Source organism: Amblyraja radiata, chromosome 1 (assembly GCF_010909765.2).
Source record: "Amblyraja radiata isolate CabotCenter1 chromosome 1, sAmbRad1.1.pri, whole genome shotgun sequence".
Classification (NCBI taxonomy): Eukaryota; Metazoa; Chordata; class Chondrichthyes; order Rajiformes; family Rajidae; genus Amblyraja; species Amblyraja radiata.
Window position 1 is genome coordinate 16,911,911 of NC_045956.1, and position 20,671 is coordinate 16,932,581.

Sequence of the window (20,671 nt, forward strand, 5' to 3'; positions counted from 1 at the left end):
GGCAGATGGATTCAAATGAATGACTGGAAGCTGTATGGATTGAAAAAGCAATCTGAATATGTCTTGCATATTTGTGTTTGAGTCTGAAATATATTTTTCAATGTTAAAAGTAGCTTGCTCAGAAATTGGATTGCACTGGTTTGCAATTAAAAAAATCAGTTTAATGGCATTTGCAACTATATTACTGTGTCGAATCATGCCTATTAGGAAAATTGATTATACACTGGCTGTGTTTTGTAATTTTTGTGATCCTGACAGAATTTCCATCAGAGGGTGATATCTGCTGGTCTCACCTGCTCGTGACTATATAAGACTCTAGAAGGGGGAGTGATGTGCTGGACCACATTCTGTTTACATGTATTAATGCCACCTGCTGGATATTCCGGTTCCTACAGCCTTGAGTTACCTTTCCTGTTATACAGGAAGTTATCATAAACTAGGAAGTCCAGCTCAGAGAGAGTACCGCATGGTGTAGACAGTGTCATTCTCAGAGTGTAATCTATCGCCATCCTACCCCACCAGTTTGTTAGACGCAATGTCTTTTCACCAGACTGGACTCGCTGAATGTCCCTATCCAGCGATCTAGCAAGTTAAACAGTTGAATGCAGTAAAGAATCAACTGGATAGGGACATTCAGCGAGTCCAGTATAAGTGATATCCCACTGTCTATTGCAGTGACAGAATATACAGTGGCTTGCAAAAGTTTTCATACCCCTTGAACTTTTCCACATTTTGTCACGTTACAACCACAAACTTAAATGTATTTTATTGGGATTTTATGTGATAGACCAACACAAAGTGGCGCATAATTGTGAAGTGGAAGGAAAATGATACATGATTTTCAAATTTTTTTACAAATAAAAAACTGAAAAGTGTGGCGTGCAAAAGTATTCAGCCCCCTTTACTCTGATACCCCTAAATAAAATCCAGTGCAACCAATTGCCTTCAGAAGTCGCCTAATTAGTAAATAGAGTCCACTTGTGTGTAATCTAATCTCAGTATAAATACAGCTGTTCTGTGAAGGCCTCAGATGTTTGTTAGAGAACATTAGTGAACAAACAGCATCATGAAGCCCAAGGAACACACCAAACAGGTCAGGGATAACGTTGTGGAGAAGTTTAAAGCAGGGTTAGGTTATAAAAAAATATCCCAAGCTTTGAACATCTCATGGAGCACTGTTCAATCCATCATCCGAAAATGGAAAGAGTATGGCACAACTGCAAACCTACCAAGACATGGCCGTCCACCTAAACTGACAGGCCGGGCAAGGAGAGCATTGATCAGAGAAGCAGCCAAGAGGCCCATGATAACTCTGGAGGAGCTGCAGAGATCAACAGCTCAGGTGGGAGAATCTGTCCACAGGACAACTATTAATCGTGCACTCCACAAATCGGGCCTTTATTGGAAGAGTGGCAAGAAGAAAGCCATTGTTGAAAAAAAGCCATAAGAAGTCCCGTTTGCAGTTTGCCACAAGCCATGTGGGGGACACAGCAAACATGTGGAGGCAGGTGCTCTGGTCAGATGAGACCAAAATTGAAGTTTTTGGCCTAAATGCAAAACGCTATGTGTGGCGGAAAACTAACACTGCACATCACCCTGAACACACCATCCCCACTGTAAAACATGGTGGTGGCAGCATCATGCTGTGGGGATGCTTTTCTTCAGCAGGGACAGGGAAGCTGGTCAGAGTTGATGGGAAGATGGATGGAGCCAAATACAGGGCAATCTTGGAAGAAAACCTGTTAGAGTCTGCAAAAGACTTGAGACTGGGGCGGAGGTTCACCTTCCAGCAGGACAAGGACCCTAAACATACAGCCAGAGCTACAATGGAATGGTTTAGATCAAAGCATATTCATGTGTTAGAATGGCCCAGTAAAAGTCCAGACCTAAATCCAATTGAGAATCTCTGGCAAGACTTGAAAATTGCTGTTCACAGACGCTCTCCATCCAATCTGACTGAGCTTGAGCTATTTTGCAAAGAAGAATGGGCAAAAATTTAAGTCTCTAGATGTGCAAAGCTGGTAGAGACATACCCCACAAGACTTGCTGTAACGGGTATAGCTTGGACCCAATAGCAGCACAGAATCAGGCAGGTATAGTTGGTAATGAACTTTATTACGATACTGTAACACAGAGTAGTAACACAGGAATGGGTACACCGTACTCACACAGAGGCTCAGGATTGAGCGAGGGTTCCGAAGAGGGGCAGTCAGGATCGAATCCGTGTAGGCAGTCGGGAAATCGCTGGAGAGTCTTGCATGAATGCTGAGAACAATCTGGCACTGTGTGAACAGTGAGGAGAGTCTATATACCGGGTTAATTGGTGATCAGAGGCAACTGAGTGCAACAGGTGAGGAGAGTTGGGCTGATGAGAGGGGAGTGGCAGGCAGGCAGGTGAGGAGAAGGAGGGACCGGTGGAAAAGTACTGGGAGGCGAAGTGGATGAGAATGAGGAGAGGGCAGACTGTGACACTTGCAGCTGTAATTGCAGCGAAAGGTGGTTCTACAAAGTATTGACTCAGGGGGGCTGAATACTTTTGCACGCCACACTTTTCAGTTTTTTATTTGTAAAAAATTTGAAAACCATGTATCATTTTCCTTCCACTTCACAATTATGCACCACTTTGTGTTGGTCTATCACATAAAATCCCAATAAAATACATTTACATTTGTGGTTGTAACGTGACAAAATGTGGAAAAGTTCAAGGGGAATGAAAACTTTTGCAAGCCACTGTATGTAGCTGTACTCATAGAATGATGACATTCAAAAAAGTCCTAATCCTTGGTTTTATCTGTAACCCCTACAGAAGAGACTCACTGGTGGTTATAGTGTAGTGGTCTTCATCCAGAATGAATGTATGCTGGGAATTCTCAGCAGTGATCCCATGAAGCATCTTGGCATTAAGTCAAGTAAGAGCAAGAACATTTTATGCTGATTGTTATCGACCAAATCCCATGATGTTACTGCCTGACCTATCAGTTGGTGGGAGCAAGCCGCTTGAAAAAATCCTAAGGAAATCCTAAGAGCAATCTGGTCAGCTGAAAGTTCCACAGACAGACATTCAACAAGGTTCCGCATGGAATGTTAGATCGCATGGGATCCAAGGAGAGATAGCTGAATGGATAGAACATTGGCTCCAATGAAGGAAGCAGAGGGTGACAGTGGGGTTCAGGGGTCAGTGCTGGGGCCCAGTACTGCTGGTCTTCTGCCTCAATAATTTGGATGAGAATGTACAAGGCATGATTAGTAAGTTTCCAGAAGACACTAAAATAGATCCTCCTCAACTTGTTGGTGATGCTTTCCTTCTCCTTGTCTGTGGGGCTTCCACTGATCAGATTGTGTTTGTCTAGTTTCTCACTGGGTTAATGTTTTGCTTTAGCAAGCAGAAGATAGTCCTATTTCTGTACCACAATAGTTTGGCTGGAGTCATGGCTTGGATCCAAAATAATGAAAGTGGAGGACTTCATAATGTATCATTTGTATCATTGCTGCCCGTGGCAATTTTCTGAGTGGTTTTTTCCCCCACGTACTGATGCCATAAGATTGGTAACAAACAGCTTCCTTCCAAAACACAACCTGCCACCACCACCTTCCGATTCCCACCATTCAACTAATACTGTGTCCCGTCAGCTAACTCTCCATGGCGATATGCAATTTAATCTTCCAGAATAACTCCACCACACCAATCCTTATCAAAGGCCTTCTTGAGGTCCATATAGACTGTCTATCTTATTATGCTTATCAAGAATCACAGCAGGTCTTGATCAGCCAAGCAAGTGGGCTGAGGACAGACAAATGGAGTTTAATTCAGGTAAGTGTGAGATGATGCATTTTGGGAAGTCAAACAAGAGCAGGATTTTCACAGTGAAGAGTTGAGCCCTGGGAACTGTTACAGTGCATAGGGATTTAAGTGTTGGAGTACTTTTTTTTACCCAAAAGTGGATTAGCAGGAGATAGGGTGGTAAAGAAAGCATTTAGCATGCTGGCCTTCATCAACCAGGGAATTAAGTATAGAAGTTGGGACATTATGTTACACTTGTACAAGAAGTCGATAAGGCCATATTTTGCGCATTGTGTTCAGTTTTGATCACCCTGAAGTAGGAAAACTGTAATTCAACTGGAACAAGTGCAGAGAAGATGGTGCCAGGAATCGAGGGCTTGAGCTATAGGGTTACGCAGACTTGGACTTCATTCCTTGGAACATTGGAGAATGAGGGGTAATCTTATGGAGGTGTATAAAATTATATGGGATATAATTCAAGGTGAATATATAGTTTACTTTCACAGAGGAGGGGAAACAGGAACTAAAGGGCACAGGTTTCAAGTGAGAGGCAGAAGATTTAATCGGAACCATGGGGACAGACTTTTCACACAGATGGTGATGGATATATGGAATGAACTGCCAGAGGAAGTAGTTGAGGCTGGCACAATAACACCATTTCAGTCATTTGGATAGGTACATAGGTAGAAAAGGTTGAGAGGGATATGTGCCAAATGTGGGCAAATGGGATTAACTTAGACAGGGCATTGGACGGCATGGTGATTCTGTAACTTGTGACATTAAATTCCCCAAGGCTTTCTAAGGCACATTAAGCGTATCGTAATAAAGCTCTCAATTTGCCTAGATAAATACAACTAAAACAGTAGTCTTTGACTCAAATGTTTCTAAAATAAAGCAACCCCTTTGATTGGGATCCCATTTATTAACCTAGATGTACTCCCTCTACCATCAGTGCCCTGTGGTTGTAATGTGTACTGTTACTAAGCATGTTGCAACACAAGTTATTTTGTTAGTACCTCCCCTGATTCTTGTATCTAGTTGGAGAAGGTGAGTGAATGCATGGGGACACCAGAATCTCCAGGTTTCTCTTCGAGTGTGATAAAACCATGCTTTGGAAATACAATACAAATTTATTGTCATTTGAGCCCCAGTGAGACTCAAACGAAATTTTGTTTCCACAGCCATACAAACAAAAACAATGTCCTACAGACATACACACAATTAAGTTCACACAAACATCCATCACAGTGAACCCACTGTGATGGAAGGCAAAAGTCTTTTCTCTCCCCTGCTCTCCATGTCTCTCCCGATGTCCAAGCCCCAGGCGGGCGATGATAAGTCCCACGGCCATTTTAGGCTGTGCCGGGCGATTTACGGCCCCGCTCCCGGTCTAGAAGTCTCGAAGTTGGAGCCCCCGGCGGGCGCTGTAATGTCCCACGGCCACGAAGCCGTGCCGGGTGATGTACTTCCCCGCTCCGGGTCGTTCCAAACCCCGCGACACAGGCTGGAGAAGTCGCGTTGCGGGAGCTCCGGGAAGCGGTCTCTCTCTCCCCCCGGACCCGCGAGCTCCCGATGTCCCAGTCCACCGGACCTGCGGCTGCGTTGCTGGAGCCTCCGAGCCCCAGGAGTCGAGTCGCAGCAGCGAGTCACCACCGCTCCCCACGTTCCGAGGGCGGCCAGCTCCACGATGGTGAGTAGTCCGCAGCGCAGTCTCCCGAGCCCCCGGGTCGTTCAGGTTGGAGGCCGCTCCACGGTGCTAGGCCCCAACGACAACGGAGACCCGACAGGGAAAAGGTCGGGTCTCCCGGACAGGGAAGAGATTTTAAACGGTTTCCCCCTCCCCCCCCCGCCCCCCACATATACACATTTAAAAACCAGTATTTAAAAAACACCAAACACTACATTTAACTAGACAAAAAATAAAAAAAGACAGACAGGCTGTAGGAGCCGCTGCAACGAGTCGCGCCGCCACCAAATGTACTGCTATTGGTGGTCTTTCATTGTTGCTGGAGTGAAATCTTGTTCTTTTCTACTACATGGTGAGTAGTTCTCCCCCCCGCCCCCCCCCCCCCCCCCCCCCCCCCCCCCCCCACAGACAGCATGTGGTTCAAGAAAGTGCTCAACTTTACTTTCTCAGGAGCAGTTAATGGTGGGCAGTAAATGCCAATCTTGCCATTAGCATCCACTTTCTATGACTGAGTAAAAATGAGTAATGTAGTTTGAATCAACTGTTATATTTAATAACCTTGCAGTATCATTAAAGGTTATGGCTGGATTCCAGGAGTCGGTCAGTGATTATATATAACCCATCACTGTTGTAGATTTGGAGATCCAAGGAACTGCAGATGCTGGAATCCTGAACCAAATACAAAGTGTGGCAGGAACTCGGGATGCATCAGGGGAGGGAATGGACAGATGACATTTCAGGTTGCGACCCTTGTTCAAAGTGATTGAAGTAGGTGGAAGAAAGATGGAAAAGGGTGTGTCAAACCCTGGCAAATGTTAGGTGGATCCAGGTGAGAGGAGGTGAGGGTAGATTAGCAGATTATGCTTCTGCTTGTTTACTGCACAACCACCAACAGCTGGGCTATCTCGTGCAGATAGGTGGGAAGGCTAGAAGTGACAAAGGCTTGAAGCAAATAGGAGACAGCAAGGTATCGCAAACAAAGACGTGGGAAGCAGGGAGGCTATCGAGCTAGGCTGAAATCAAACCCGCACCAGCCAGCTCTGCCCAGCATTTTCCTCGCGAATGTCCGGTCCCTGGTGAGTAAAATCGACAAACTACGGCTGCGGATCACCACACACAGACGGATCGCCGACTGCAACGCCATGGTCTTCACTGAAACATGGCTCAACGATAACATCCCGGACAACGCCATCGAGCTGGAGGGGTGCACTGTCTTCAGGGCCGACAGAACAGTGGAGGACTCCGGTAAGACCAAGGGCGGCGGACTGTGCATCTATGTGAATAACACATGGTGTACGGACGTTGTTAGGATTGGTAGTCACTGCTCTGCTGACCTGGAATACCTGATGATAAAGTGCAGGCCCTTCTATCTGCCCAGAGAATTCACATCGACTGTTATCACTGCAGCCTATGTACCCCCGGACGCTAATGCCAGGCTAGCAATGGAAGAGCTGCAAGCTGCTATCAGCAAACAACTAACTGCACACCCAGAGGGGGCATTTATTGTTGCGGGTGATTTCAACCACTCCAACCTTAAAACTGTACTCCCCAGGTTCCATCAGCATGTTTCCTGCCCAACCAGAGGAAACAATATTCTGGTTGATATTGCTGAAGCCTACAAAGCCCTCCCCCTCCCCCACCTTGGACAGTCTGACCACCTCTCTCTGTTCCTGCTCCCCAAATACACACCTCTGATCAGACGTGTGAAACCTACCGTGAAGACAGTGAAGGTTTGGCCTGAGGGGGCAGTCTCTGTTTTACAGGAACAGTTTCAGCAAACAGACTGGAGTCTGTTTGCCACCCAGGCCACCTTTAACTCCCAAGTGGACATCAACTCATACACCTCAACAGTTTTGGACTATATAAAATTCTGCACTGATAACGTCACTACCCACAAAGAGATAAAGACCTTCCCTAACCAGAAGCCGTGGATGAGCAGGGAGGTCAGACTCCTGCTGAAGGCTCGCGATGCCGCTTTCAGATCTGGCAACGCTGAGGGATACAGCTCATCCAGGGCCAATCTGAAAAAGGGAATTAGGAATGCCAAACTCAATCACAAACGGCGGATTGAGGAGCATTTCCAAAACAACTCCGACCCCAGGCGCATGTGGCAAGGAATCAAATCCATTGCCAATTACCAGAAAGTTAACACCTCCCCCCCCCCCAGACAACGCCTCCCTTCCTGACGAGCTAAACCATTTCTATGCTCGCTTTGACCGGGACAACAAAACTCCAGCCATCAAAGTTGCTCCAGCCCCGAATGAACAACCCCTCAGTCTCTCCACCTCTGCTGTACAAGACGCACTGAGCAAGGTGAATGAGCACAAAGCTGCCGGCCCCGATGGCATCCCCGGGCGGGTGTTCAGGGCATGTGCTGGACAACTATCCCTGGTCTTCACTGACATTTTCAATCTGTCACTGGCCCAGGGTGTTGTCCCCACTTGCCTCAAGACACCAACCATTGTGCCAGTGCCCAAACAATCAGCTACAGGGAGTCTCAACGATTTCCGCCCAGTGGCACTCACCCCTGTCATTGCAAAGTGCTTGGAGCGGCTGATCTTGGCTCACCTCAAAGCCAGCCTCCCCCACACACTGGACCCCCATCAGTTTGCCTACCGGACCAACAGGTCTACAGAGGACGCCATATCGGCGGCCCTACACTCTGCCCTGACCCACCTGGACAGCAATAACACCTACATCAGCATGCTGTTCATTGATTTCAGCTCTGCCTTCAACACTGTCATCCCCGCTAGCTTGATCACCAAACTCAGTGGACTTGGCATCTCCACCTCCCTCTGCAATTGGACACTGGATTTCCTCACCAACAGACCACAGTCTGTTAGGGTCAACAACCTCACCTCCTCCACTATAACACTGAACACTGTGCCACAGGGCTGTGTGCTCAGCCCTCTCCTCTACTCCCTCTTCACCCATGACTGCATCCCTAAGAATGGCTCCAACGCCATAATTAAATTTGCCGACGACACCACGGTGGTAGGACTGATCAGTGACAACGACGAGTCAGCCTACAGGGAGGAGGTCCAGCACCTGACAACCTGGTGTGCCAACAATAACCTCGTCCTCAACTCCAAGAAGGCGAAGGAAATTATTGTTGACTTCAGGAAGATCAGAGGGGGCAGACATACCCCCATCCATATAAACGGGACTGAGGTGGAGCGCGTCTCCAACTACAAATTCCTCGGGGTACACATCTCGGAGGATCTGTCCTGGTCCCTCAACACCTCCAAGCTGATCAAAAAGGCGCAGCAGCGCCTTTACTTCCTGAGGAGGCTCAAGAAAGCTCACCTGTCCCCCCAGATCCTGACCAACTTTTACCGCTGTACCATCGAAAGCATCCTGACCACCTGCTTCACGGTATGGTACAGCAGTTGCACCGTAGCGGACAGGAAGGCACTACAACGGGTGGTGAAAACCGCTCAGTACATCATCGGTGCCCCGCTCCCTGCCATGGATGCCCTCCACCAAAAACGGTGTCTGAGACGGGCCGGGAAAATCATCAAAGACCCCTCCCACCCCAACCATGGACTGTTTGCCCTCCTCCCATCAGGGAGGCGGTACAGGAGCCTCAGGTCTCGTACTAGTAGGATGAGGAACAGCTTCTACAACAACACTATCACACTGCTGAACTCGGAGTCCCGCCGATAGATTTCTCCAGTCTCTCCGTCCACATTGTTTGCTTACTCTGTATTTTTATTTCTATATTGCACTATTACTACGGATTGACGCTAAACTGCATTTCGTTGTACCCATACTTGTATTTGTGCAATGACATTAAAGTTGAATTGAATTGAATTGAATTGAATCAGAAGAAGACAAGAGGCATGATATGTAAATACAGTGGGAGGGATATAGATGGAAGAGGGGAAAGAGGGGCTATATGTGGGAAATGAGGGGCCCAAGGCTGGAAGATATGTTAATGAAGGAGGAGAAAGGGGCAGGGCAACTGGGAGAGGATGGGAGGTGGGAAAAATGGGGTGGGGAGAGCACAGGAAAGAAAAAAGTATTACTTGAGTTTGGAGGATTCAATGTTCAAACTGTTGGGTTGAGGTGCTTCATACCATTATGTTGTAAACTACCCAACAGTTGTAGATCTGTTCTCTTAGATTTCTTGGTGACATTCTTCACCCTTGGAAGACTTGAGGCATGCACAATTGTCTTAGCTATGAATATTTTCTGAGGTAAACAAACACTTGGAGGCTTTATTAACATTGATACCTATGGCACTATGGAATACATAACAGGGATTCAATCTGTGTATTCAGACATGAGGACAGGTCTTACAATAAGATCTGAGTGTTTGGGCCTCAAATCATGGTTTTCCTGAGTTTCCTATTATCGATTATAGATGAATTGAGAGTTATTGATCTGTTCTGTGTTGAATGCTAGAATACAGTCTTGTGGATTTTTTGTATTTAATTTTCTGAACTCGACTTTTCTTCTCTATTACAATGCAACATTTAGATTATACAAGCCGAAAGTAAAAGGACTGCAGAAAGTAGTCCGTGTTTCAGAAAGTTAAAGGACTGCAGAATTTGGCACAGTGCCTGTGGCTGATAGCAAGAATGTCATTGTTCTATCAGGGACACATGACAACAAACTCACTTGAACTTGAACTAACTTTTCATTAACTTTGAGCAATGGATTTTATGCTGACAATTCTTGTGCATCAACAAACAAGTGGCACATAAAAGGGAGCAATTAAAGAGGATGATGAGCGTTGGTGGTTTGCATTAAACTCAAAATCTTAGAGGTAGATTTGTACCTCTCCATTAATTAAGTGCGGTCATAGAAAACGCAGGAGTACCCTGAACTGAGGCTGTAATATTCATGTCTAATTGTAAGACCTGTCTTCATAATCATGTACAGGGATATACCATTTTGTTTAGACAATGTTCAAATCACTTGAAGAATTTCACTTTGTGATTATTCAGTCACCCAAACTATGCAGAAACAAGGAACTGCAGGTGCTGGTTTATACCAAAGATAGACACAAAGTGCTGGAGTAACTCAGCAGGTCAGGCAGCATCTCCGGGGAGAAAGGGTGGGTGACGTTTAGGGTCGGGACCCTTCGTCAGACTGTGGAGGCCTTCCACATTCTCCAACCTCATCGATCCCCAGAGCCTGAAGAAGGGTCCCAGCCCAAAATGTCACCCAACCTTTTTCTACAAACTATGCAACTGGATTACACTGCAATATACCAATGAGATGTTATTTCTGTCATCTACTTAGATCATGAGTGAGCTATGACTCAACTCAACATTGATAACCTTGAACAAGGGTCCTGACTCGAAACATCACCTATCCATGTCCTCCCACTGAGTTATCGAGCACTTTATGTTCAATGCAAGATTCCAGCAGCTGCAATTCTTGGTGTCTTCATCAATAACCTTTAGTATTTTATTGTCACTCCCTGATCAATAACCATCATCAGTACCCTCAGCAGAACTGCAAAGAGGTTGCACGTCATTACCTTTGGTCAATCATACAACAAAACGCTACCAGTCTTTTTCACAAGACTTTCATACACAGCTTATTGTGTCTATTGAGCGGGTTTCTCCTCCTTATCACTTTATGTAAAGATGTAATATTGCTCCTCTTACTGTGAATTTGCACACTATTTCTCACCTATGAAATCCCACAAACAGATATAGAAAGAAGAGGAGTGAAATGTAAAGATAGAGGGGGGGATATAGGTGAAAGGAGACCGTGGGAAGGGAAAGAGGGAGATAAAATGAAAGTAAGGGCGTCGGGGATGGGTGGTGTGTGTATGGAGGAGGGGAAATGAACAGCGTGACTAGGATGGTGGGATAAATACTGTATGTGTGTACCAGTGTGGGGGTCAGCAGGGGAAAGAGAGGGAGGGTGGGGAGAGGGGGTTGGGTATATCACTTGAAACTAGAGAATGCAATATTCATACCATTGGGTTGTAAGTTACCCAGGCAGAATATGAGGTGCTGTTCTTCCAGCTTGTTTCTCGCTACACTTTGGAAATGGAGAAGGCCCAGGACAGGAAGATCGGTATGGGAATGAGATGGGGATATAAAATGGTGTGCAACCTTGAGATCCAGCAGGTACTTGTGCATGACGTTGATGGATCGGACTGAGAATACCTTGGACTCGAAGAGGAAATCTACCCAGGACTGGGCTGAACTGTCCGGTCTTGACCAGGTGCATTGCTGCTATGTTCCATCTGCAACCTTGCTGAAGACATTGCACAGCTTGGCATCTTTTACTGTTTGTATCAGGAGTCTGGAGATGGTGTCCAGTGTAATATCGGCCCTACCAGATCATCCAGCCGCATCGATAATGCATTCAAAGTTTCTCACAATTAATTGCTCGTGTAGTTTAGAGGCACGGCACGGTGGCGCAGTGGTAGAGTTGCTGCCTCTAGCGCCAGAGACCCGGGTTTGATCATGATGACAGGTGTTATCTTTATGGAAATGTTACATTCTCCCAGTGACCACGTAAGTGCTCCGGTTTCCTCCCACATTCCAAAGACGCATAGTTTTGTCGGTTAATTGGCTCGATATAATTGTAATTAGTCCCTAGTGTGTATAGGATAGTGTTAGTGTGCAGGAATCGGTGGTTGGCGCTGACTCGGGAGGCCGAAGGGCCTGATTCCATGCTGTATCTCTAAAACTAAACTAAAACATTTTTTTTAAATATAAATCATGTTTCTCAGGAATTCTAAATTTTATTAGTTGTTTAAGTTATGACTATCGGCTGGAAGCTGCATATCAAATCTCGTTGCACCTATGTGCAATGACAATAAAATATATTAATATTATTATTATTATTATTATTATAAAACTATACACTGTGGAAACAGGCCCTTCAGCCCACCGAGTCCCTGCTGACCATTGATCACCCACACACTATTTCTATGTTATCCCACTTTGGTAACCTACACTTTAGGGGGAATTCATCGACGCCAATTAGCCAACAAAACTGCACGTCTCTGCAAATGTGGGAGGAATCAGGAGCTCCCGGAGAAAACCCACATAGTGACAGGGAGAACGTACAAACTCCACACTCAGCGCTCCGTACGTTTGTGAGGAATAGGGGAACTTTTGAATCTTTAAACCTGTTTGACCACTCTGATAAGTGGTGCAGTTCAGTGAGCATAGCAAAATGTGCTGATACCCAAATTCCAGGATTTCAGATGCTGAAAAGGCACATCATCTTGAATGCTTGTCAAAGCTTATTGTTCCCCACGACTGTTTTTTATCTGCCATATTTGCTCAGTAATATTTTATCTAAGGCTAGGAAATCCAATATTTTATGCCATACTCTTTATCACAACCTATATTTCCCTTCTCAGACTGCCTTTATCATTCGCAACTTATTTCACAGTGAAAGATTACCTGCATTATTGCACCCATGTGGACAAGCGCAGGAATATCTTATCTGATACTCATGGTCACCCTACTGAAGCTTATGAAAAATTGGCGCTAAATAATGAAGCAAATTGAAGGAGGTAATGACTGAAAAAGAGTAAAATGAAAATCAAGTGAACCTTTCTGAAACTTAGTTAAGATACAATTTTTCTTTTGCAAGAGTTTTGTTTACCAATCCACTTGCATGTTCCGCTCAGTTCCCATATCGAGTTTACATTGATCATAAAATGCTGGAATAACTCAGCAAGTCAGACAGCATCACTGGAAGACATGGATAAGTAACGCTTCAAATGGAGATCCTTCTTCAGACACAAGAAGGGTCCCAACCCGTATCATTGCTTATCCATATCCCCCAGGAATGCTGCCTGAGCCACTGTTACTCCAGCACTCCAAGATTCCAGCATTTATCGTTTCCTGAATATCCTCAAAAAATTAATTGCTCTTTGCAGGAATTTTCTCTGCTACTTTCTTCTTCTTTCTGTTTGAATTTCCTCCATTAGTTTTGCACAATTCCTTTCATCCTGTCATGGATTTGCAAATCTTTCTAAAGCTGTAATTGGTGTGGCACTGCCTTCATCATCAAGGACTCAATCACCCGAAAACTAAACTAGTCATTTGTCAGTTTTTAGGACTGACTCACTAACTGACAGCTGTATCTCACCAAGTGCAACATCGAGTTATCAAAACATTTCTCTTTGACTCTTTAATATTTATGGTTGTAAATAAATCCTTGCCACAGCTCATAATATTTTATTCATGATTGAAGTCATATCAAAGGCGGAGATGTTTCGTAGAGGCAATAGCATATTCAATGCGTTCCATTTTACAGGAATATGGACAGATGCCCAAGCTTGTGGGAAAAATAATTGTACATTTATTTATGAACACCTACAAGACATTTCATATTCACCGATATCTAAAACTTTGCAATTAATTTAGACATTTATCATGAATTGATTTTTTTGCAAGTGAATATATTTTAGCAAGGGGAAATTACCTGACTGATTACATTAGATGCCATGCATTTTATTTTGTTTAATGGGCCTCACCAATTGGAGTTTTTTTTATTTTCATAAGTTTATTCGCCATAGGAGCAGAAGTAGGCCATTTGGCCCATTGAGTTTACTCTGCCGTTCAATCAATCATGGCTGATGTATCTTTCACTCTCAACCTCATTCTTCTATCTTCTCCAGCTGACCTTTGACTCCCTTAGGAATCAACAACCTATCAATCTCTGCTTTAAAAATACCCAAAGACTTGGCCTCTATAGCTGCCCGTGGCAATAAATCGCACAGATTCATCACACTCGGGTGCAAGAAATTCCTCCTCATCTTTCCAAAGATATGCCCTTTTATTCTGAGGCTGTGTCTTCTGGTCCTACACTCTCCCACTAGTGGAAACATCTTTTCCACACATATTCAGGCTGCATTGGCAAGGCCACCAGCAAAAACACGGATGAACCTCACCCCGGTCACTCCCTATTCTTCCCGTCAGAAATAGGCATAGAAATGTGAAAACGCACACCTACAGATTCAGGCACAGTTTCTTCCCAGCTGTTATTAGGCAACTGAACCATCTTATCACCAACCAGAGAGCAGTCCTGACCTACCATCTACCTACTGTAATTGGAGACCCTCGGTCTAACATCAATTGGACTTTACTGGACTTTATCTTACACTAAACATTATTCCCATTTCGTTGACTGGATAACAAAAAATCTTTTCAATGCACCTTGGTACACATGACAATAATCAATTAAACTAAACTACACTAAACTCTATTCTGGCCTTTCATTATTTGGGAGGTTTCTATGAGATCCCCCTCATCCTTGTAAACTCTAGTGAATACAAGCATCAAACGCTCATCATATGTTAACCCAATCATCCCCGGGATCATTCTCGTAAACCTCTTCTGGACCCTCTCCAAAGCCAGCACATCCCTCCTCAGATATGGGGCCCAAAACTGCTCACAGTAGTGTGGTTTGACCAGTGCCTTATAAATCCTGAGCATTACATCTGTGTTTTTATATTTTAGTCCTCTCGAAATGATTGCATTTGCCTTCCTTACTACTGATTCAACCTGTGAATTAACCTTTTGGGAATCCTGCACTGGCACTCCCAAGTCCATTTGCACTGCCAATCCTTTCTGCATTTAGAAAATAGCCAATGCCTTTATCCCAACGACCAAAGTGCATGACAGCACACTCTACTCCATCTGCCATTTCTTTGCCCACTCTCCCACCATTTCCTGTCACTTAGTATTGTTGCAAGATATTGAATAACAGGAAATCAGCAGGGGTACAATTAACTGTGATTTATCTTGTTGGAAGTATGATATCTGATCCAGTCAAATCTAATTCAGATCAGTGCAGGCTCAGCAGGAATGATTATGTGCTGAAAGTGAGGTTGGTTACAAAAAAGGCACTTGAAAAAAGGGATTAGAAGTACTCAGCGGTTGAAGGCCGATTGTCCGTTTTGCAATCTTGCCAAAAAACAACAGTGGAAAGAGACGGTAGAAAATAGTGTTGCAGAAATATGGAGGAAGTGATCTTTTACATCACTGGTATATTAAAATCAAATCATTGGAAAGAGATGCAGGAAAAGGCTACAATATTGATAAACATGTTTTACCATTCAAGAATTATGGTGACTAATCTCTTTCCCGATTTATTTTAACCTTCTGGGGACCAAAAGTGAATTGATTTCAGCCTTGATTATACCCATTAACAGTGTTCAGGGTCATCTAGGAATTCCAAACTTCACTGTCCTCTAACTAAAGATATTACTATTTGTCTCTTCCCTAAATGATTATTCCTAGTCCTGAGACTCTGCCATCTCTTACTTGATGTTCCAGTCACTTATCTTCTCTACTGCTATTATTCCTTTCAGAATTTCTTATGTTTCTTTGAAATCTGAGATCTCATTCCTCTGTATTCCATCGATATATATTTTTTGGCTTAGTTTTAGAGATATAGCATGAACACAGATCCTTCAGCTCCTCAAGCCCACGCCTGTTCATCCAAGTTCTATGTTATCCTTCTTTCTCACCCACTGCCTACACATTGGCAGCAATTTACAGAGGCCGATTAACCTACCAACCCACATCTCTTTGGGATGTGGGCGGAAACCAGAGCACCAGGAGGAAACCCAAGTGGTCCACCCACAGGAAGAACGTGCAGACTCCACACAGACCATCCAAGGTCAGGATTGAACCTAGACCTCTGGCATTATGCTGAAATATGCTTTTCAAGATTACATTTGATTGCTCCTGAGACGCAGGCTGGTTATAGATGTCCTTCACACAATAAACTGAGGCATATTTTCCGCACTGGGAGAAACATTGGAGCTAGTGGCTGACAGGATGCTGGCTATGGACAGGCTATCACTGGAATTTGACCATTTCTCCTAAATGTCTTCTTTCAGTTTCATAATTGCATCAGATTGTATGTTATGCATCCTTTTATTTATTTCCTCCTCAGCTTGTTTATGAAAAGCTCTTACATGTCATTGAATTCCATCTGTCGTGCTGAATTCATTGAATGGTTTACTTAAAGTTTAATCTCTGTTCCATTTTTATTTGATTGCTCTCTAACACAATTAAAACAATTAACGTTCAAAACAACCTGCTCTCCCGGTGGCTCAGCACTTCAACTCCTCCCATTCCGAATCCAACCTTTCTGTCCTGGGCCTCCTCCATTGCCAGAGTGAGGCCCAGCACGAATTGGAGGAACAGCACCTCATGTTACACTTAGGTAGTTTACACCTCAGCAGTATGAACATTGACTTTCTAATTTCAGATAGTCCTTGCTTTCTCCCTCATTCCCCTCCCCTTCCCAGCTCTCCCACTAGCTACTGTCTCTGCCTCTTCCTTTGTTTTCCCCGCCCCCCCGACATCAGTCTGGAGAAGGATCTTGACCCGAAACATCACCTATTCCTTCTCTCCATTGATGCTGCCTCACCCGATGAGTTCCTCCAGTATTTTTGTCTACTTTTGTTAAAATAGGACTATCAGTGTTGCATCAACAGCAACAAAGTGCAAAGTTTTTAAACAGTAAGAAGACGGAGGGAATTCAGGGATTAAAACTGGAAATCTGCAAGAGGTACTCAATAAATATTCAGTTTGACTCCTGAAGCTTTAATCAGACTTTGACATAAGATGCTCACTTGTTCTCCAGCACACAAAATGCAGCCAGATGGAAAATAATGGCCAAAAGGAACTCAGTCTAAAAGATTGCTTGAAGCTGTCCTGCCACATTTTCAGATCCCTAGAGACCCAGTCCACACTTGTGTATCTAGTGCAGGTTGGATATCATGTAATATTAAACATTCCCTGAACAGCAGAGGTCGGTTTTATCTAGAGGCTTTCAAATATATCCAAACAGATTTCTGGGTTAGATTGTTTTACCCATTCCTGCACAAACCCCTGAAACCATTTTCACTTTCACTTTGAACTCTAAAATATATTTTCAATCTGTTGCATTGAAAGTATAAATAGACATCAGCAGTGGGTGAAGAGGAGAAAATCAGGCATGGATTCAGAGCAGAGGAATGCAAAAACCTCTTCAATGGTTTGCTTTCCAGTTACTTTGAATGTTTGGTTACAATCTGCACATTATATGTTTTTTGGTCTGGGTCTAGCTCTGAATCAGAATTCCTGAGTATGGGCATTGATGGAATAACACCTATTGCAGTTGGAACAAGTAACATTACTGATGGAGCTGGAAAATCCTGAGTACTTCAGAGTATCCAAATGGGGAATGCAATGCAGGAAGCAACTTTCAGCAATAGAGCAGTTAACACTTCATATCATCAAAGAATCTGCTTAAGATTTTATTGATAAAATACCTGATGGAAGTACACAATACAGTAATGGCTGGTCGGCCAATGATATTGTCTGTTCTTATCATGTTCATTCATTCATGAATACTTCGATAGGCAGTGAAAATGCTTTGGTTTATTTCAAACAGCTCGTTCCATATACCCACCACCCACTGAGTGAAAAAGTAGCCCCTCCAATTCTTATTGAATCTTTCCTCTCACTTACATCTGTGCCCCATGGTTCTCGATTCCCAAACTCTAGGTAAAGAGCTTTGTGTATTCACCCTATTTATTTACCTCATGATTTTATTCACCTCTATAAGATTACTTCTCATCCTCCTGAGCTCCAAGAAATAAAGTCTTAGCCTGTCTAACCTCTCCCTATAATTCAGACCCTTGAGGCAAGGCAACATCCTCATTAATCTTCTTTGCATCCTTTCAAGCTTAATGACATCCTTCCTATAGCAGGGTGATAAAAACTCAATATAATACTCCAAATTCTGCCTTCCCAATGTCTTGTACAACTGTAACATAATGTCCAACTACTATACACTATGTCCTCATTGATGAAGGCCAATGTACCAAAGTTGTCCATGGAGTAATAAAACTGGTTAAGGGGTTCTCTAATTATAAACATGCTTCACATGTGAGGCTGCAAATGGCATGTGAGGCTATCATATTGGAAAATGCTTCAAGCAATAGGCAGCAAACCATGGCAAGTTTCATTAAGCCCTTCAGCTCCTTTCTTTCAGCACCATGGACAGCAGAAACCGTAAATGCCTTTTTCGTCAACTCTGCATATTGGTAGTTACCATCTGGGGAAGAGATCCAACCAAAGTAAATATATTGACCTTTATAATCAACGCAACACTGTTCACACTCTCAAGGCCAATGCACAACCGGATAATTTGAAAAAATGGAGAAAATACACGGAGAAGATTGAACGGGGCATTATATTCCAACAATATATTTTCCCTTTGCATTCTTTCCATTTTTCCCTCTGTGGTGTTGAAAGCATTTGCTTCTGAAATAGTATTTAATTTGTCATCTGATGTTAATCATTGCGTGCTCAGTAGAGGTCGGCACACAATGTAATGTAAGAGTGAAGGGACAAAGTGCTTGTCATTTTAAAATATATTTTAATATTTTATACAATATTCAAGCTGTACGTTCTTTACTAACTTCCATTAAATCTACTAAACAGTTTGATCTGAGAAGCACTCAGAAATAAATCTGCTCCCCCACAATTAAAATATGGATTGCGGAAATGTCTGAGACCTTACACTTGGAAAAAATTAGACTTGTCTTAATTGACAAATCAGAACTATTTGCTAGAATATGGTCTCCATTTATTGATTTTCTAAAAGGGTAAACTGGTTCAACACGTAAACTGGACTGAAACTTGAACCCAGGAGTGGATGAACAATTACACTATAACCTATGGACCAATCTCCAAAATTGTGTTATTGGTAATCTTCTTTGGTTTTTTTCTCCCTCCCCTCTCTATTAGCTTATAGTTTCTTTTTTTTCTCTTATTTTTTTTCTTTCTATAGCCCTATCTTTCAAAAAAAATTATAAAAAATAGAAGCTTTGTTTATATGTAATTGGTAAGTAAATCGTGTTTTGGTTATGACATGTATATGCTTCCAATAAAAATATTTTTAAAAAAAGAAATAAATCTGCTTTGCAATCAGGTCCTTTCTGTAGTTAATAAAATAACTACGTTAGTTGCTTATTGACATAATCAGACCTGCTTTCACTGTTTTACTCCGCTGTATAATTTTCTTGTGCTCTTTAGAATTGTTTCTTAGAGAAAATTCAGGCAATGTCTATAATAAGTAGATTTTGCCATCTATGCTGAGCATTTCTTTACACCAGAAAACTCTTTGATTAATTCACCTTTGATCCAAACATCCTTTTAGACAGTAAATCCTGATTTACACTGCAAGGGCCAGGAAGCGAGCAGGTAAGATCATCTCTGACCCCTCTCACCCTGGCCACAAATTCTGGAAGGCGACTCTGGACTGTCAAAGCTGCCACAGCCAGACATAAAAACAACTTTTTTCCACGAGTAGTAGCTCTACTCAATAACCAAAGATCTGTAGCCTCCTTTTTGCTATGGTATTTTATTTAATTCACATGTTTAATCAATAATATTTTATTATTAATGTTTAATGTTTTATGTGTCATTCCTAACTGTCACTGTATGTCATGTTGTGACGTGCGAGCGGAGCACCAAGGCAAATTCCTTGTATGTGAATACTTGGCCGATAAACATTAATCAGTTAATTAATTAATTAATTAATTAATTCATTCATTCATTTCCAATTCTCTTTCCTTCTAGTCTCTGCCTTTGCAGCTCAAGCTTTATGCCATTTTCAGCGGTTGTACATCTACATATGAATGTTTGCTTTAGGGATTGAAAGGCTTAAGAAATGGAACTATGAAATTATTCCATGGGGCGATAATCAGATAAAAAGTTACTTTTGTTGAAATTTCTGTTCTCCCTGGCACCATTTTCCAGCATAAAATTTCCACATCTGATATCTACAGCAGTGGAATGTTCGCCTTCAGCATAATTTTCAACCTTATCACTTTGAGAAGATGACAGTTCTTAAGTACTGACATAGCAACTGGGTTTTTACTAACTCTGCTTCTCCTGAAACAATGAGATTTAAAGGGACAACGTTTAATGTACATTCCTGTCCCTCACTGAGATCTGTCTCCTCCTACAACCTCAAATATCACCTCATACACGTACCATGACTAGCTTTTCAGCAGAGATTAAGATCATGGTCACTCTCAGTTTCCCAGTCTCAGTACCATTCCAGATTGTTATTGCCAACTTACATTTTTATCTCTCAGGTCGGCTGCTCATTGTGGCATTGCAGAAGTCACCCTGACTCCATACTTGAGGAAGGTAACTTGATCCGCTATTCTTCAGCCCGCAGGGATGGACAGCGTTGGC

General features: G+C 43.2%; 1 long non-coding RNA gene across 1 annotated transcript; it reads right to left on the minus strand.

Annotated features, from left to right (window-relative positions):
* Positions 1-344: 344 nt before the first annotated feature.
* Positions 345-18,208, minus strand: LOC116967074. The gene is made up of 4 exons (XR_004410204.1): positions 18,196-18,208; positions 13,574-13,577; positions 11,655-11,665; positions 345-539 (listed from the first exon to the last, which is right to left on the minus strand). It is a non-coding gene; the product is annotated as an uncharacterized LOC116967074 (long non-coding RNA).
* Between the last annotated feature and the right edge of the window lie 2,463 nt (positions 18,209-20,671).